General features: G+C 43.3%; 2 protein-coding genes across 4 annotated transcripts in view; one reads left to right on the top strand and one right to left on the bottom strand.

The window, feature by feature from the left end:
• The window catches only part of LOC126194740 (serine palmitoyltransferase 2), a 419,658-nt gene that overhangs the window by 244,729 nt on the left and 162,505 nt on the right, over window positions 1-12,424 (top strand). The window lies entirely within an intron of this gene.
• The window catches only part of LOC126194739 (reticulon-1-like), a 378,195-nt gene that overhangs the window by 291,928 nt on the left and 73,843 nt on the right, over window positions 1-12,424 (bottom strand). The window lies entirely within an intron of this gene.

Here is a 12,424-nt window from a genome sequence, read left to right as displayed (position 1 = left end):
GCTACATATAGTGGTCGTGTCTAGCAAAGAAACACCAATGTTCTAAAAAAGTCCTAATGGAAATTACTGTTACAGTAACATCGTACACGAGTAGAAACGGTACAGTTGTTTTCAATGTAACAAACTAAGAAAACTCCCTTTGTATCAGTTTCATGATTCAACAATGAGAAAATCTGAAATATCCGATCAAGTTTTTACAGTCAGTTTACCATGTTTAACAGCTACTGTGCTCTAAAGCGAACAGCCCCCCCCCCCCCCCCCCTCTCTCTCTCTCTCTCTCTCTCTCTCTCTCTCTCTCTCTCTCTCTCTCAATTTCCGGTATTATCATTTTGATTTCCTGTTGAATGAACATTAAATTTTACAGACGTGTTAGTAAAACTCATCCTGTCTTTTTATCATCTCCTTGCACGAAGTATGCTGGATGCAGCAAAAGAATTGAACTTAATCTGACCTTTAGTCTTCCTGGGAAAGGAAGACTACTCACCTATTTCTCGCACAGCGTAACTGAGCACCGGCGTACACTGTCCGAAGTGGCTGACAAAGAATTACACGCCCGTTCTGTCAAGTTGCCCAAATACCACGATGCAACGACGCCGTGATCAGAAAACCAGATGACGAAAACTTTTCGTACAGCAATATAGTTAAAATTCCAACTTTAACTCCGTTTCCAAGATATTGTTTACAATGAACCATCAGCTCGTATAAAGATTTTACTCCCATCGGCAATGCACCTCTTAGGTTCCCCCACCCATAGCAATAGATAACAGTGCACTACACCCCACACGCATTCAACACAGTCGTTCATTCTCAACAGTGTTAAGATAACTTACTCCCGCGAAGGAACGCTGCTAATTAGGAGACATACTTAGAAGTGGATTACCTACAGTTTTTTTTTTTTAATGAACGTTGCTTAGGTGATATGTTGTGAACAATACCAATCGATTAATTTTTAGATGTTACAAACTAAGCATGTCTCGATTAATTCGTTTTTCAACGAGAATTGCAATAATATTCAGAAGTGAGAAACAGAAGAGGCACTTTACACATATTCGCTACACCTCCAAAATTATATACACGAACCAAGCTGTTACGGTGGTTTTTGTTTTTACTGTTGATTGTGAGTTCATTACACATCACTGCTTTCATATATATATATTTCTTGCTCGCAAAGCGCTCCTGCTATATAATTGACAGCATTTTTTGTAGGTAACTTAATGGAGTTAAATTTTGTACTGGTATGCGTTTTTGCTAGAGTCCGTAGTTTTCGAGCTATTCAAGAAAAACGTAACAAAACCTACCTTCAAACGAACCGCCAACTCCCACACTGAGTTCCCCCCCCCCCCCCCCCCCGGATCAGGATTTCTAGTATGTTCATGGCACACCATCCTACCACTGTACAAAAATTTACACCTGCACGAATTATTTTCATATTCGGCATGTTTTGGTCTTCATTGACTGGCTTTATTATGCCACCGGCTTAGTCGAGCGCTTATAAGTTTAAGAATTTGCGTTTTTGAGAGTTTGGCTCGAACTGTCAACATAATTAGTTTTAATGTAACGTTTACAGAAGTCTCTTTCTTAACCGTCACGGGTACGTTTAAATTAATAATGTTAACGAAATAGCCGACTACGCCGGTGGCGTAATAGCCCAATCAAGCGAGATCAAGAAAGGTGGGATATCGGGAATGGTTGGTGTAGTCTAAATTTTTTATGCGGTGGTAGGGGGGAGGGGTTTCTATGAACATCATACAAGAAGTCCTGACTGGTGAGGGATGACTGAGGGCGGAGGTGCGTTTGAACAACCTTTTACGTTTTTCTTGAATAGCTCCACAACCATGACCTCCGGCGAAAACTTATTACCATTTCCTACAAAAAGGTCCTGCTAATTGTCTTCCATACTACTAACAGTTTCTGCGTAGCGAGCGAGAGAATACGAAAATCTCGCGTGTCGTTTTTCGCCAGCTATAACACTGCGGGGTACTTAAAAAAAAGAGATAGGGATAGCTGGATCAGCCCCTATGCTGCAGAATTTCCAGTCTTATTACCCAAGTGTCCGCTGTACGAAATAGAAGTCTGCTATCAGTTGCTGCAGCTGGTAATTCGGCTACATATGCACGGCTGCCACACCTGCGACGGCTTAAGACGTAGCAGACACTGACTATGGGCTTATTTGTTTCAGCCATCCAAATTTGGATTTCTAACGGTCAATCAATGATCGCACACAGAGAGGGACCAACTGGATATTATGAAGTGATTTTTTAAATCCCGTCTGAAGAGCATCAAAGTTATCAACCAAAAGTGGATTACTGTTCACCAATACGATTGACATGGTTTCAATGTATGGGTAACGAGTTTTCCTCCTCGAAGTCCCTCTAGGACGGCCCCAGGTCAACTCAGCCTGCTGTCAAAATGATTTGTTATCTTTTCCGGGGATAGAAGGCGACTGGGGCGAGAAGCCTGCTACCCCTCGCCCCCTTGATGCGGGGGCGAATAGAAAGGCTGCACCCTAGCTGTAATCAAGTCGATGGTCTGGTCACGGTATTACGTCACAGATTATTTACACGAAGCCTGGAGCCGACTATCAGTGTGGCCCTGTCACACTTGTCGTTCGTAGCCCTCTCAGACAAACAACTATAAACAGAATTGGGAAGGCCAGATTAGAAGCACGGGCCCTGGCCTCCAGAGTTCGACTCACTATACGTACCGGCTCGTGTAACTATCATTAACCGCGCATGGTATCAGCTTTGGAAAAACATTTTACATGTAAGTGGTCTTTTTCGTCCCATTCTAGCAACTAAATGGCGATAAAATGTAAAATATTTCCACGAAAATAATGACTTACTGTGACACCAATGCACGTTGTAGGTATTACATCTCCATTGCTGCATGCTAATTAAGTTGGAAAATTGTAAAAAAAAAGGTCAGTGGTAATGTTCCTATCACTTCTCCTCAGGTGATCAACTAAAACATGTACCACTCGTTTCCCTTGATTTATTCAGCAGATTTCACTGTATGCAGTTGTGCATTTGTGAGACTATTGGTCTCACGATCTACAGCTGCGCACACTTTTATCCTGTACTGTCCAAGTTTTGGAGAAATATACTCCTTGGACACCGTCCTCTGGAAGAACACAGTTGCTCATCAATTGTGATATAACGCCCAGGGATGTAACGCGAAATGAATGCATCAATGACATTTCGAACAAAGCCCGCATAAGTTCAGCTTTTGATCCAAAAACTGATTTTCTTTCTTCCCTTGTTACGTTTATGACCGAACCGGAGGCGCATCACAACACCACGAAATCTTGAAAAGCTCATTGTGGCTCGTCTGTATAGTCAAGTTCCACCTAGCGTTCAAGATGTGGGTGTAGAACTTTACTGTCATCTGCATGAGTGTTAGTATGCATTACTATTACACTCTACATGCGGTACGAAGTCTGAGACAATCTGCGCTTGTCTGTATTTGTGGTCTGTGACAGGTGACGTGGAATACGTGCATTTCATGGATTATACTCTTAGACGCCTGCTTGCACACATCATGTGGTACTATGTAGCTTATCTACCCACTTCAATTTACAAAATTGGGGGCACTAGTTTAGTGAGTACCACTATCATCTCCTTCATTCATTCGCATCCATCTCCATCCCGTTTATCTTCCTCTGTCACATCTACTTCAGCATCACTCTAATCCCCTTTTCCAAAAATTGATTCAGTATCACTATCACTCCTACGTATAGTTGGCCAAAAAGCTTGTCGACCCTGTAGCCCCTTTCAAAGTGTGTATCATGATCCATCATGAATAAAATATGATACCACGCTTTGTCAACAAAACGCAATTCCTAACTGATGTTCCAGCGATGCACATTAACGTATTTCCTACGAACTGGTTACAACAACCGACATACAAATTTTGGTTGAGTGGGTCCAATGTTGCCGTTATTATTTTCGTAATAAAGTTGAATTTTAACATTGAAAATCACATTATATACGTATTTTCTGACACCATTGGAAAAATTTCAAACCGTGACATAACCATTAATATTTCGTCCCATTCTCATAAAAACCCCATAAAATGCATATAAAACTGTTTACCTGTAGACAAAAGAGCCTTGGGGGTCGGGTCTGAAAAGACCCCAGACACCAGCAAGGGTTACAAGAATTATTGCGTAAAACTATTTACAATTTCTGGTGTTCACAAGCAATCTTATAAATTTAGCCAGATTGTACGACCCGCGCATATTAATGCAGCACATTAAAGTCGTTATGAACACACTATAACCTATAAACTGAGCCGTGAATACATTCTATCTACATCTACATCTATACTCCGCGAGCCACCTTACGGTGTGTGGCGGAGGGTACTTATTGTACCACTATCTGATCCCCCCCTTCCCTATTCCATTCACGAATTGTGCGTGGGAAGAACGACTGCTTGTAAGTCTCCGTATTTGCTCTAATTTCTCGGATCTTTTCGTTGTGATCATTACGCGAGATATATGTGGGCGGTAGTAATATGTTGCCCATCTCTTCCCGGAATGTGCTCTCTCGTAATTTCGATAATAAACCTCTCCGTATTGCGTAACGCCTTTCTTGAAGTGTCCGCCACTGGAGCTTGTTCAGCATCTCCGTAACGCTCTCGCGCTGACTAAATGTCCCCATGACGAATCGCGCTGCTTTTCGCTGGATCATGTCTATCTCTTCTATTAATCCAACCTGGTAAGGGTCCCATACTGATGAGCAATACTCAAGAATCGGACGAACAAGCGTTTTGTAAGCTACTTCTTTCGTCGATGAGTCACATTTTCTTAGAATTCTTCCTATGAATCTCAACCTGGCGCCTGCTTTTCCCACTATTTGTTTTATGTGATCATTCCACTTCAGATCGCTCCGGATAGTAACTCCTAAGTATTTTACGGTCGTTACCGCTTCCAATGATTTACCACCTATGGCATAATCGTACTGGAATGGATTTCTGCCCCTATGTATGCGCATTATATTACATTTATCTACGTTTAGGGAAAGCTGCCAGCTGTCGCACCATTCATTAATCCTCTGCAGGTCTTCCTGGAGTACGTACGAGTCTTCTGATGTTGCTACTTTCTTGTAGACAACCGTGTCATCTGCAAATAGCCTCACGGAGCTACCGATGTTGTCAACTAAGTCATTTATGTATATTGTAAACAATAAAGGTCCTATCACGCTTCCTTGCGGTACTCCCGAAATTACCTCTACATCTGCAGATTTTGAACCGTTAAGAATGACATGTGTTCTTTCTTCTAGGAAATCCTGAATCCAATCACAAACCTGGTCCGATATTCCGTAAGCTCGTATTTTTTTCACTAAACGTAAGTGCGGAACCGTATCAAATGCCTTCCTGAAGTCCAGGAATACGGCATCAATCTGCTCGCCAGTGTCTACGGCACTGTGAATTTCTTGGACAAATAGGGCGAGCTGAGTTTCACATGATCTCTGTTTGCGGAATCCATGTTGGTTATGATGAAGGAGATTTGTATTATCTAAGAACGTCATAATACGAGAACATAAAACATGTTCCATTATTCTACAACAGATTGACGTAAGCGAAATAGGCCTATAATTATTCGCATCTGATTTATGACCCTTCTTGAAAATGGGAACGACCTGCGCTTTCTTCCAGTCGCTAGGTACTTTACGTTCTTCCAGAGATCTACGATAAATTGCTGATAGAAAGGGGGCAAGTTCTTTAGCATGATCACTGTAGAATCTTACGGGTATCTCGTCTGGTCCGGATGCTTTTCCGCTACTAAGTGATAGCAGTTGTTTTTCAATTCCGATATCGTTTATTTCAATATTTTCCATTTTGGCGTCCGTGCGACGGCTGAAGTCAGGGACCGTGTTACGATTTTCCGCAGTGAAACAGTTTCGGAACACTGAATTCAGTATTTCTGCCTTTCTTCGGTCGTCCTCTGTTTCGGTGCCATCGTGGTCAACGAGTGACTGAATAGGGGATTTAGATCCGCTTACCGATTTTACATATGACCAAAACTTTTTAGGGTTCTTGTTTAGATTGTTTGCCAATGTTTTATGTTCGAATTCGTTGAATGCTTCTCTCATTGCTCTCTTTACGCTCTTTTTCGCTTCGTTCAGCTTTTCCTTATCAGCTATGATTCGACTACTCTTAAACCTATGATGAAGCTTTCTTTGTTTCCGTAGTACCTTTCGTACATGATTGTTATACCACGGTGGATCTTTCCCCTCGCTTTGGACCTTAGTCGGTACGAACTTATCTAAGGCGTACTGGACGATGTTTCTGAATTTTTTCCATTTTTGTTCCACATCCTCTTCCTCAGAAATGAACGTTTGATGGTGGTCACTCAGATATTCTGCGATTTGTGCCCTATCACTCTTGTTAAGCAAATATATTTTCCTTCCTTTCTTGGCATTTCTTATTACACTTGTAGTCATTGATGCAACCACTGACTTATGATCACTGATACCCTCTTCTACATTCACGGAGTCGAAAAGTTCCGGTCTATTTGTTGCTATGAGGTCTAAAACGTTAGCTTCACGAGTTGGTTCTCTAACTATCTGCTCGAAGTAATTCTCGGACAAGGCAGTCAGGATAATGTCACAAGAGTCTCTGTCCCTGGCTCCAGTTCTGATTGTGTGACTATCCCATTCTATACCTGGTAGATTGAAGTCTCCCCCTATTACAATAGTATGATCACGAAACTTCTTCACGACGTTCTGCAGGTTCTCTCTGAGGCGCTCAACTACTACGGTTGCTGATGCAGGTGGTCTATAGAAGCATCCGACTATCATATCTGACCCACCTTTGATACTTAACTTAACCCAGATTATTTCACATTCGCATTCGCTAATAACTTCACTGGATATTATTGAATTCTTTACTGCTATAAATACTCCTCCACCATTGGCGTTTATCCTATCCTTGCGGTATATATTCCATTCTGTGTCTAGGATTTCGTTACTGTTCACTTCCGGTTTAAACCAACTTTCCGTTCCTAATACTATATGCGCACTATTTCCTTCAATAAGCGATACTAATTCAGGAACCTTGCCCTGGATACTCCTGCAGTTTACCAATATTACGTTAACTTTTCCTGTTTTTGGTCTCTGAGGACGGACGTTCTTTATCAACGATGCTGATGTTCTCTCTGGTAAGCCGTCAGGTATTTTATCGTTTCGCCAAAGGGGCGGTCCCTCTAACCTAAAAAAAAAAACCGTGTGCACGCCACACGTACTCTGCTACCCTAGTAGCTGCTTCCGGTGTGTAGTGCACGCCTGACCTGTCTAGGGGGGCCCTACAGTTCTCCACCCAATAACGGAGGTCGATGAATTTGCAACCATTATAGTCGCAGAGTCGTCTGAGCCTCTGGTTTAGACCCTCCACACGGCTCCAAACCAGAGGACCGCGATCGACTCTGGGCACTATGCTGCAGATATTAAGCTCAGCTTGCACTCCGCGTGCGATGCTGGTTGTCTTCACCAAATCAGCCAGCCGCCGGAAGGAACCAAGGATGGTCTCAGAACCCAAGCGGCAGGCGTCATTCGTTCCGAGATGTGCTACTATCTGCAGCCGGTCACACCCAGTGCGTTCAATAGCTGCCGGAAGGGCCTCCTCCACATTACGGACGAGACCCCCCGGCAAGCACACCGAGTGCACACTGGCATTCTTCCCCGACCTACCCGCTATTTTCCTGAGGGGCTCCATAACCCGCCTAACGTTGGAGCTCCCTATAACTAATAGGCCCGCCCTCTGTGACTGTCGGGACCTTGCCGGAGAATCGGCCACTGGCCCAACAGGCGAGGCATCCTGTGGTGGCTCGGAAACGATGTCATCACCACTAGGAAGCACCCCGTACCTGTTGGAAAGGGGTAAGGCAGCTGCCACGCGGCCAGATCCCACCTTCGCCTTTCGGCCAGGCACGCGCGAGCCCACCACTGTCCGCCATTCACCCTGGAGTGATGGCTGACCGGTAAGATGCTCACTGCCGGAAGACGCAGCGACATCAGGGGTTCCATGTGATTCCAAGGCCACCGAAGTAGGCATAGGTCTCACCACAGTTGCCCCAACGCCACTACGAGCCGACGCCTGCGCCTCGAGCTCGATGAGCCTAACAGACAAAGCCTCCACCTGCCCCCGAAGAGTGGCCAATTCTCCTTGCGTCCGCTCACAACAACCACAGTCCCTACACATGACTATGTTTACCCTACTCTATACGGTGGCAAATTCCCAAGATAATCTTCTGATGAGCTACTCTGATAATCAAGAAACACTCACTGAAATACGAGACGCGAAAACTACGCTAGGTTTTCCCAGAAAAACTATTTAAAAGCTAAGCGCAGCAAATAAGTACAAAATAAATTTCTCTCCTAACGATCAAGAACTGTTAGTTTCTATGCAGAGCAGATAAACACAAATAGAATCCCTTCCTTAGTGGAAGGTCGTAAACAAAATGCAAAATAAACGCTTTATACAAACAGTACTCGCTGCTGCTGGTGCTCTCGCTCTGGCTGTCACAAGACAACAATCAGGGATACAACAATCTATAAAAAACTGACCATTTTAATTTTCAGAACGTAATTGCTCCTGGATAGAGTGACCAACTTCCCGTATTTCCGGAGTTCTCCGGTATTATAGCAATTTTTTTTTTTTAACCATTCCGACTCCTTTGCTGACTGCCCGCTTCTTTCATATATTTCGAAGTGATTACTGTTATACATGTCAGTCCCGTGAAGTGAACTCTATAGTCCAAATTTCCTGTCCGACAGATCTAAAAAATTTTCTTGTAATAATCGATACTACTGTCGACTGGCGAGGGTGCAATGGAACGGATCAGTAAGGCACTCCAAATAATACTGTATGCCTTTGACTCTTCACCAACGAGAAAAAACTCCGCCCTCATCCTTCATGCCTTATCTTGCAGTGGGCTCCACCGTCGCCACACCTGCTCGTAGACGATTGAGCATTCGCCATGTCTTACATGGAATGGAGGTGACATTTTCTCACTTGTTAGACAGTAGTTTCTAAGAACTGTTCAACTAGTCTGGGCTTAAATAACCATTTTCGAGTGTACCTAGAACAACTTGCTATATGCATGTAAATGGCAGCTAATTGACACGATCTGCTATCGTTCACTATTGTTTACAAACTGTGGGTGCTCCTATCTTGGAAATTAAATAACTGACGACAGCAGCTGTTGAGCAGATATAAACTGCAGTTCTGTTCTGGCAAGAAAAGTATCTCTGAGGAAGAGGAAATTGTTAACACACAAACAGAACTGTTGAGGTCATTTTTGAAAGTATTTATTTATATGGAGTGTTGTTTTGTACAGAAGTGAACCGAAACAAGACGATACGAAAAGAGAAGCTTTTGAAATGTGATGCAACAGAAGAAAGTTGAAAATTAGATGGGTATATCGACTAACTAATTATGAGGCACTGAATCGAAACGGGGCTGGACTTGAGGACGGGATCAGTTGACAGGCAGCAAACTGTGAGAGTTCGCTGCCATTTTCATGCGTATGCCACCTTGTTTTGGATAGAGACTGGAAGCTGTTTTTTTAAGTCCAAGCTAGTTGTTGAACTAATAAATGTCGGAAAACATCACCTTCATTCAACGAAGATATAGATACGGGGTTCATTATTAAAATCTTTCGTAGAGGTTTGATGCGAATAGGCTCATCCGTTTATGTGTGGATCCACAGCCACAGAATATTTCTTAAAGGTACTCAGTTTCTTAGGTAGGTAGGATGTTCTCTTATTTCGAAATAAACGCTTCAGTTCATTATTTAAAAATTAGTTAATTTAACCTCCATTAGGAATTATCAAGCTACATCACAAAATTATGCTTACAGCATGTTACATTACGCACATCAGTGTAAGGAGAAAAGGGAACATGAGATTGCATCACTTATAAAGAATTCTGCACACCAACAGCAGGGACGGGCAGAACTGTCACAGGTGTCAAGTCCCTGGGTAAAACTGAGGTAGTGTGCAGCCCTGTCGCGGGTTTTGTTACTGCACCAATACACGTAACAAGTAAAAAAAAAAGTAATTATTGAAGTGAACACACAGATATCGTTGTCAATGTCTTGAAATAAAAAAAATACCTTCTACACGTATGTCTACACTCCGCAAATCGCCTTACGATACGTGACAGTGGGTACTTTGTGTGCCTGTCTCTGTTCTCTCTCCCCCCCTCCCCTCCCCACCCCCCTCCTTTTCCATTCGTGAATGGTTCACGGGAGGAAAGATTACTGGAGCTTTAATCCCTCTTATCTTCATGGTCTTTTCGACACATACGTGTGAGGAAGCAGTATGTTTGTTAACTCCTGTAGTGACATACGATCTGTGACTGTCGATTATAGAACATACCGCGATTCAGATCACCTCTCCTGCAGCGTCTGGAATGGACTGGGCGTCTCCGTGAATGTTTAACGAAACGCGATGCTATCCTTTGGATCCTCTCTAATTCCTCTGTCAATCCTGTCCGGGAAAGATTCCAAACTGGTGTACAATATTCAAGTATTGGTTGAATGAGGGTTTTTTTAAGCTACCTCCTTTGTGGATGGACTACACTTCCTGTTTCTTCCACTGAATCACAGTTTTGCATCTGCCGTAACTGCCATTACCTTTAAGTGGTCGTTCTAGTTTAAATCGCTCCAGATATTTAATGACTGACTGACTGACTGACTGGACTGCCTCTAGTGACATTCATGCAATTTCTTAACGGGTCTTGCAGTTGACCCTCGACATAAAGAGATGTGACAATGTACATAAATAACTATCGAGTCCCCGCATCAATGGTCAATGGTCCTCTGCAGGTTCTTCCTGTATCTTGCTACAATTTTCTCACATTAAAACAATTTTTAAAGAACACACGATGTGACTACGAGGGACGTAACAAAGATACGGAGTATAATTAGAGACGCTGTGACACGTAACACTCCCTGCGATGCCACGCTGGTTTACTATGCGCCATATTTTCTAATGTCTTTGTGTGCTTGTTATGAAAGCGAAATAGCATGCGTACAGACTTTTGCGATAATGTATTGCCGAATTTCTTTTCGATATTACGCATAACGTTTGCGCAACGTGTAACTGCAGGCACAAAAGCAATAAAACTATGATTGTGCACTGAGGTGACTAAAGTCATGGTTACCTCGTAATATCGTGTCCGACCTCCTATTGCCCGGCTTTGTGCGGCATCTCGACGTGGCATGGACTCAACAAGTCGCTGGAAGTCCCCAGCAGAAATACTGAGCCCTGCTGCCTCTACAGCCATCCGTAACTGGGAAAGTGTTGCCGGTGCAGGATTTTGTGCACGGACTCACCTCTAAAAATGCTCGATGGAACTCATGCTGGGCTCTAATTGTCCAGATTGTTCTTCAAATCAACTGCGAGCAATTGTGTACCCAGTGTCATGGCGCATGGTCACAAAAAATTACTGCTTGGGAACATGTCGTCCATAAATGGCTGCAAATGGTCTCCAAATAGACGAAAATAACCATTTCCAGTCAGTGATCGGTTCAATTGTACCCGAGGACCGAGTCCGTTCCATGTAAACACAGCCCACACCATTACGAAGCCACCACCAGCTTGCACAGAGCCTTGTTGACAACTTCGGCTCATGGCTTCGTAGGGTCCGCACCACACTCTAACCCTACTATCAGTTCTTACCAACTAAAATCGGGACTCATCTGACGAGGCCACAGTTTTACAATCGTCTAGGATCCAACCGATGTGGTCATGAGCCCGGGAAAGGCGTTGCAGGCGATGTGCTGTTAGCAAAAGCACTCGCATCGGTCATCTGCTGTCCTAATTCATTAATGCCAAATTTCGCTGCACTGCCCAAATGGATACGTTCGTCGTACGTACATTGATTTCTGCGGTTATCTTACGCAGTGTTTCTTGTCTGTTAGCACTGGCAACTCTACGCGAACGCCTTTGCTCTCGGTCGTTAAGTGAACATTATCCGTGATGAGAATTAATGCATGAAATTTGGTATTCTCGCAATACTGAGTACCCTAACAATTTCCTAAATGGAATGTACCATGCATCTAGCTCCAATTACCATTACCCGTTCAAAGTTTGCTAATTTCCGTCGTGCGCTCATGATCAAGTCTGAAACCTTTTCAAATGAATCACATGAGTACAACTGTCAGCTAGGCCAATTCACTGTCTTCCATACCTTGTGCATGTGATACTGCCGCCATCTCTATACCACGACTTCTGTCGCCTCAATGTATCTTATTTCAACTCATTGTCAGTGCTGTTAAAAATATTATCTGTTACTAGGTTTTGTGTTATAAACGAGCACAAAAAGAACTTAAACGTGTTTAAATAAATGTGTGTGTTATTTTACGAAAGGTGTGGTGTCACCGCCAGACACCACACTTGCTAGGTGGTAGCCTTTAAAT

Source organism: Schistocerca nitens, chromosome 7 (genome assembly GCF_023898315.1).
Source record: "Schistocerca nitens isolate TAMUIC-IGC-003100 chromosome 7, iqSchNite1.1, whole genome shotgun sequence".
In the NCBI taxonomy this organism is placed as follows: Eukaryota; Metazoa; Arthropoda; class Insecta; order Orthoptera; family Acrididae; genus Schistocerca; species Schistocerca nitens.
Note: the sequence above shows the minus strand (reverse complement) of the source record. Positions and strands in the feature narration are given on the sequence as shown.